The following is a 7280-nucleotide window of genomic DNA, read 5'->3' as shown; positions in this document are numbered from 1 at the left end:
TACGAAAGGTTTAATCGATCACCGATTTAATTATTATTACTTGGGTAGCAAAGATGTATTACTAGATGCCGCTTATTATTTATGATTTTAAATTAGATTTAAAATTCGTTGCCAAAGTAATATTAACTTATAGGATCACACACAAAGAATGCTTGAAGGATTATTTAATTAAAATTGGATTTAAATTAAATTAAAGTAATTTGAATTATTTCTAATATTAATTAAGTTTGACTTAATTAATTAGATAAATAATGATATTCAAATTTACTAATATTAATTATGAAATTTATTTGTTAAATAATTAAGTGAGACTTAATTATAATACAAATAGAAATTTTGAATTAATAATAACTCCTAATTAGTTAGGAGTTATAATTCATTTTTCTACTCTCTATATAATATCTCTTTCGTGGCTGATTTTTGGTGTGCAAAAGACTTTTACTAAAACCCTAGCCACCAAGGGAGAAGATGGAGAGAGCAAGAAGAAACGAGTTTGTACTAGTACACATTCAATCCTTGCGTTCAAGCATTCATGTGGATACCGATAGAGCGTAGATCGCGAGAGCGGGATGCGTGGTGATTGAACAAGCTTTGGATCTCTATTAGTCAACCAATGTGTAAAGCTTCTTAAGGTAAATAATATGATCTATGAATTAAATATCTATTTTTTGCATAGATCCTGCGGTGAGTTTCGAAAATTCTAATTTTTCACGTTTTTAATTACTGTTTCCGTTGCGTTTATGTGCTCGAAACCCTTCATGGGATATATGAAATTCAATCAATTATTCCTCAGGTTTTCGTAAGCACCACTTCCAGTTCATCACTTGATTGGCATCATAAATTAGGGCATTAGTCTCTTAAGTCTTCAAGCAGCTTATTTCTGAAAATAATTTAAATGTTTCTTGCATTTCAACTTTAGATTGTAATACTTGTGCTTGCAATAAAAGTCACCAACTTCCCTTTTTAATTTCTTCTATACAGCTCCTTTATAATATATCTACACGGATTTATAGACTTCTCTGATTTATTCTCATGATGGTTACAAATATTATGTAATCTTTGTCGACCATTATACTAAGTATATTTAGTTTTACCCATTAAAATGAAAGTTAAATACAAAAGATGTCTTCATAAGATACAAAGCCCTAGTAGAAAGATACTTTAAACTACCACTAATTACCTTATACTCGGATAATGGTGGTGAGTATGAAGCTCTTAAATAATATTTAAGTATTCCTGGCATATCACGCTTCACTACTCCTCCTCACACTCCTCAACATAATGGATATTCTGAGAGACGACATAGATATATTGTAGAAACATGTTTAACTCTTCTTAATCATGCCTCAATGCCATTAGAATACTGGACACATGCATGTTCTACAGTTGTTTATCTTATTAATCGTCTTCCCAACTCAACTTTAAACAATGATTATCCTTACCTCAAGCTCTTTAAAAAATTCCAAATTATCAGAATTATAAAGTTTCGGGTGTTTATGTTATCCATGGATGAAACCTTACACTAATCATAAATTAGATTTGGATTCTATGCCATGCATTTTTATCGGCTACTCCTCAACTCAAAGTGCTTACTACTGTCTTTATCCTAAAACTCACAACATATACACCTCAAGACATGTTCAATTTGTGGAACATAAATTCCCACATTCAGATCTGGCATCTTCCTCAAATTCTGTAGAAAAACTCATTGAAGAATAGTATCCACTTTCTATACCTATTTCTACACAAACAGATGTCATGCCTCCTCATGATAATACACCAAATATATCTTCTCTAAACATCCCACTTTCACTCGGACATACTCAATCTTCCACCCCATCCTCTGATGCCTCTAGGTCTCCTTTATCCTCACCAACGACCACTCCAACAGCTACACATACTCCCTCATCTTCCACCAACCCTTCCTCCTCCTCCTCCTCCTCATCCTCCTCAAATGGATCAAATTATGTAGTATCTTCACATACAACTTCTCCACCACCTCCACCGCACCACCTCCATCTCATTTTATGACCACCAGGCTACGAAATAACATCAGAAAGCCTATAAATATGTTGAACCTTGTAGCTGGAATGATGGATACCGAAACAATACCTAAAACTGTCGCTCAAGCTCTTAAGAGCCCAGTTTGGAGAAAAGCTATGGATGAAGAATATGCATACCTTATTCAAAACAAAACTTGGGATCTTGTACCTCCCTCCATCTCCAAAAATGTTATTAAGTGTAAATGGGTGTTTCGTATAAAAAGAAATCCCAACGGTACAATTAAACAACACAAAGCACGGCTTGTAGCTCGTGGATTTCATCAACGACCGGGCATCAACTACAATGAAATGTTCAGCCCTGTAGTTAAACCAGCAACGGTACGCCTCATTGTCTCTCTTAAAATCAGTCAAGGTTGGCCTTTATGCCAACTTGACATTAATAATGCATTTTTACAAGCTACTTTGACAGATGAAGTGTATATTGCTCAACCTCCTGGCTACAATGACTCCATTCATCCAAATTTTGTATGTAAATTAAATAAAGCATTGTATGGGCTCATACAAGCTTCGAGAGCATGGTATAAAGAATTGCGTAAATTTTTACTTGATTCTGGTTTCAGAAACACAATTTCAGATTCATCCTTGTTCACTTTACGCGTGAATGGATCAGTCCTCTATGTACTAGTATACGTAGATGATCTCATTGTTACTAGCAACTCAACATCATTTAATTCTGGATGAATTTATTGCTACTATCTCCCCCAGATTTTCTCTTAAAGACTTGGAAAACCTTTCTTATTTTCCGGGAGTCGAAGTTCTTCCCCATCCTAATGGTCTATCTTTAAGTCGGAAGAAGTATATATCTGACATTTTATACACGGCTAACATGGACGGGGTGTAACACCCCCAGATCCGGGGTCGGGGATCCGGGTCGTCACGGTCTTTCTTTCCACAATATCACTTAACTTAATTAATAATAAATAACCTCATGTTGTGACACCATACTAACACACACCACGACACGTTATAGTCTCAGAGATGAAATTGAAATAAGTACAAGTCCTTGAATCCACAATTTAAAAGTTATTACAACCTAAAATGATTACTTGATAAGTTTACAGTTAATTGGCATTATCTGCCACAAGTTATAATTATACATAATTGATTCCCAAAAGCAGAATGCCTGATCTACAAATAGATCTACCTCTGCAGCTATAGCATCTACGATATCAACGGGAAGACGCGGGATGCTTCCCACGCGCTTGCGCTGGGTCTGCTTGAGTCTGACCATCTTTCCTAACTGTTGTTGTGTGATGAAGAAATGAAGCAAGAGTGAGCATTACAGCTCGCAAGATAATATATAGTGTAAACAATAATGCAAGTATCTAAATGGATAACTTACTAGAATCCTTTATCAAGTGTAAGGTAATTACTTACTGGATATAAGCTTAAGGGAAGATGAAGTTACCAATTACTTCACTATACTTATACCATTTTTAGAAAACTACTTGAACTACCACTGTTTAAAGTATAATAAGTTTCAAAAGTTCGTCCCATAGATGAGACCACAAGTTAAGACTTGAATAGATTCAATCTTTGAAATATATTTTAAAGAAAATGAAGTTACGAGATACTTCATTCGATGGAAACACCATTATAACTGTTTGACCCTGTCAATGCTTCGGCAACCACCCATTCGTAGCCTTTCGATCGAAATGCTCCGGGTAGTGTTGCAGAAATATCCAACTGGATGATGAACTCATTACGGAAGTTTGCCGCGCCAGGAAGACCACTTACGATGATCAGTCGCAGTAGTGCAACCCCGCCATTTTCTACATGTAGAGGAGAACCTGTCGGATTTACTTGTCAGCCTAACACTGGACTCCTAAGGAATGGACCGTCTTAGCGGAACTTCCAGGCCATTTGGGCCAATATAATAAGGCTGGGCCGGCGCCACTCGACCACTTACGCCACTCCTAGTTCAGATGAAATCCATGACTCTGAAACGTAAAGCTTGTCCCCCCTTTCCCCAAGTAGAAACTTGTTGATACGACTCCACCAAGAAGTCGTATCTAGTTGGAAAGGAAAACTCACCGATATTTCTCAGGCGGTGCCTGTTAATGGATTAACTTGTTCTAAGAATTTTACTTCCCGAGTGTTGGGTAAGTAATCAAAAACTCTTTTATCAAAACAGCAACCTTGTTGCGAATATAAAACAAACCACAGAGCCGGATCCCTCAGGTTTTGAGCGAGTATTTAAATCCCCTTCGAAAGGAGGATCTTAAATATAAAAATGAGTTTTGGGATTCGCCCTAACTTTTTAAAATCATTTTGAAGACTCGAAAATATTTTAAAGAATGTTTAGAGTAACGCTGATTTAATAAAATAAATCAGTCCCGATATGTTAGAAAGTATCTTAATATTATTATTTAAATAATATTCCCATAAAGGTGATCCTTATAAAAATAATCGAGGTAGGAGTTTTAAAACTCATACTTGAAATGAATAATGAATAACCAAAGATATACTTATACGAAAGTATGATCTTTATTTGAATAATCGAAAATAAGTTTGATTATCGAAACATTATTCTTTAATAAAATAAAGAATATTATTTAGTAAATAAGCGGAGTCATAAGTCCTCGAATGAATATTCAAAAATAATATTCATTAAATAAAATAAATGGAGTCATAAGTCCTCGAATGAATATTCAAAATAATATTCATTAAATAGAATAAACGTAGTCATAAGCTCTCGAATGAATATTCAAAATAATATTCATTAATAAAAATAAAGTTATCGAATAAACCTTATTCGATTAATAGTTTTGAAAACTATATCTATATATATATAAATATATATAATATACTCGGGAACATCGACTCCCGGTTTTAGAAAATGTTCACCTTTGGGTCCCCTATACTAAGGGTATACGCAATTACTGCTTATCTCTAGCATAGGTATTATGCAACTATAAGCATTGGAATCAACAGATAGATATCAAGATTACGAAACAGACATGCATATATCCCATATCAGCATGCTTCAATATATCGCAAGATTTGCTAATTAACCATCATGCATCTATCACAAGATAATGCATATACATATATACATCACAACAACAGTATAACAGGTAGAAAACTTGCATGAGCGACTGGGGGTGATAAAAGGCCTGGGACGAGTCTGGTAACCTATAAACAACATATAAGTTGGAATTAAACCAAAGTCGCTTATGAATCTATACTTTAACCAATTAGACCCTAACGTTCGCTTTTGCGCTTAACGATTCACTTAAGTCGCTCGAGTACCCTCGGCTCCACCATTTTTAATAAATTAACCATTAAGGGTTTTAAGGTGATTCTTTCGCGAGTACCCTACCAACTTCCTAATACACTTTCCATAATTGTTTTATACTCCAATTAGTCATTTAAGGGCCTTAACCAAGGTTTTAAAGTAAGGCGAGGGGTAAGGGTTCGGTCGCGAAACGCCGTTACTTAAAACAGTCGTTTCTCCTAAACAGTACATCGGATTCAAGCGAACCACATATCAAAACGAAGCTCGTAACATGAACTATCTAATCATGGTAATGGTCAAAACCTAACAGTGAGTTCACGGGTCCTGATGTTAAGAACAAAAGCAGTCTAAAGTAAATCGGGCATTACGACGGCTATATTTACGCGATTACCAAATTTAAATCATTCCAATCAATTCACAATTCAACCCACAATCACCACTACAACCAAAATTCATCCATTCTTTACTACAACAGCCCCAACAACTCAATATTTCCAATTTATACTACTTCTCAATCATCAACTAAGAGCTTACTTAAGTTCATTAGCTAATCATCAAGATTTACAACTCCAAAAACATTACAAAACTAACTAATCTCTAAACATTCAATAATCATGCCTCTCATGAACTATACTACTCATAATAAGCTCTTAAAATTCAATAATAATGCTAGGTTAAGAGATTATACCTTTCTTGTGAGTAGGAGTTACTAATGAGCTTGAAACAACCTTGGAAAATCCTTACTAAAGCTTTATCTAAACAAAAACACAAGATTAAAATTTCAATGTTCTTGAAAAACACTATTCACTCTCTTCTTCCATGAATTTTAGGAAGAGATTGTGAAGGAATTTGAAGCTTAGACTTATAGGATATCTATATCTATCTACAAGGAACCTTAGATAATTACCTCACTAATTAACAAAGCTTGGAACTTGGATTTGAGTTTTTTCTTCCTTTGAAATGGATAAAGGCCGAGAGCTTCTTGTTGGAAATGAAGGTCAACTTTGTGTTTTTGTGTTATGAATTGTTTTGTTGGTTGTTTTGCCTTTTGTTTTGCTAAATTACCTTTTAACCATGGTAAATTTTGTGTGGTTTATAATCAACCAACACTTCCTTCCCTTTGGTCATGCTTATGTCATTTTCCTATGTCATCTTCCCACACTTGTCCTCTTCTTGTTGGTGTGGTGACATCATCATCATTAACCTCTTTGATTAACTCCTAATTACTTGGCTAATGACCGCTGATCTGTTATACGGTTCGCTTAACTTTCGTTCTCGTTTATCGTTTGAGGGATCATACCCGGGATCTTATTACTTGGGTTTCCTTAACCTTTCTCAATACATTATATTCCTTTTATGATCCTCTCTTAAAATCCTTGAATTTAAATCATTTTATCCTGTTACCTTATACTCAATTCTTTTGGTATCTGGTGGATTTTGGGAAAAATCAAAGTGTTCGAATCTGGATTCTGACGATCTTTACATACACTTATATACCATGTAGAGTACTAATAAGATCTTAGAAAAATAATAGAAGAACCCTTACATAGTGTGACATGAAAAGTTTTCTTATTCAGCATAATCAGCAAAAACACTATTCATAAGGGTTACAAAAAGTTCAAAATTTTGGGGTTATTACACGGGGCGAAATCAGTTGCGACTCCTTTGGCAACTCATCCTCATTTAACAAAGACAGGTAAGATGCTTCCAGACCCTACCAAGTATCGTGCTTTAGTTGGCAGCTTGCAGTATCTTAGGCTCACTAGACCGGACGTTGCGTTCTCTGTCAATAAGCTAGCACAATACATGCAACGTCTAACAGAAGAGTATTGGTTGGTCATGATACAGATGACTACAAATCCTACTGCCTACAATGTTTATCTTGACAAAAATCTAATCTCTTGGTCATCGAAGAAGCAACGAACTCGGGCGCGCTCATCAATCGAAGCAGAATATAGAGCTGTAGCAGTAGCAAGTGC

General features: G+C 35.1%; 1 long non-coding RNA gene across 1 annotated transcript; it reads right to left on the bottom strand.

Moving 5' to 3' along the window:
* Positions 1–5154: 5154 nt before the first annotated feature.
* Positions 5155–6307, bottom strand: LOC141703596 (uncharacterized). Its single transcript, XR_012567609.1, has 3 exons — positions 6209–6307; positions 5990–6056; positions 5155–5198 (listed from the first exon to the last, which is right to left on the bottom strand). It is a non-coding gene; the product is annotated as an uncharacterized LOC141703596 (long non-coding RNA).
* Positions 6308–7280: the final 973 nt, after the last annotated feature.

Source organism: Apium graveolens, unplaced genomic scaffold, assembly GCF_009905375.1.
Source record: "Apium graveolens cultivar Ventura unplaced genomic scaffold, ASM990537v1 ctg6819, whole genome shotgun sequence".
Lineage (NCBI taxonomy): Eukaryota > Viridiplantae > Streptophyta > Magnoliopsida > Apiales > Apiaceae > Apium > Apium graveolens.
The sequence above is the reverse complement of the archived record's forward strand: the minus strand, read 5'-3'. Positions and strand labels throughout refer to the sequence as shown.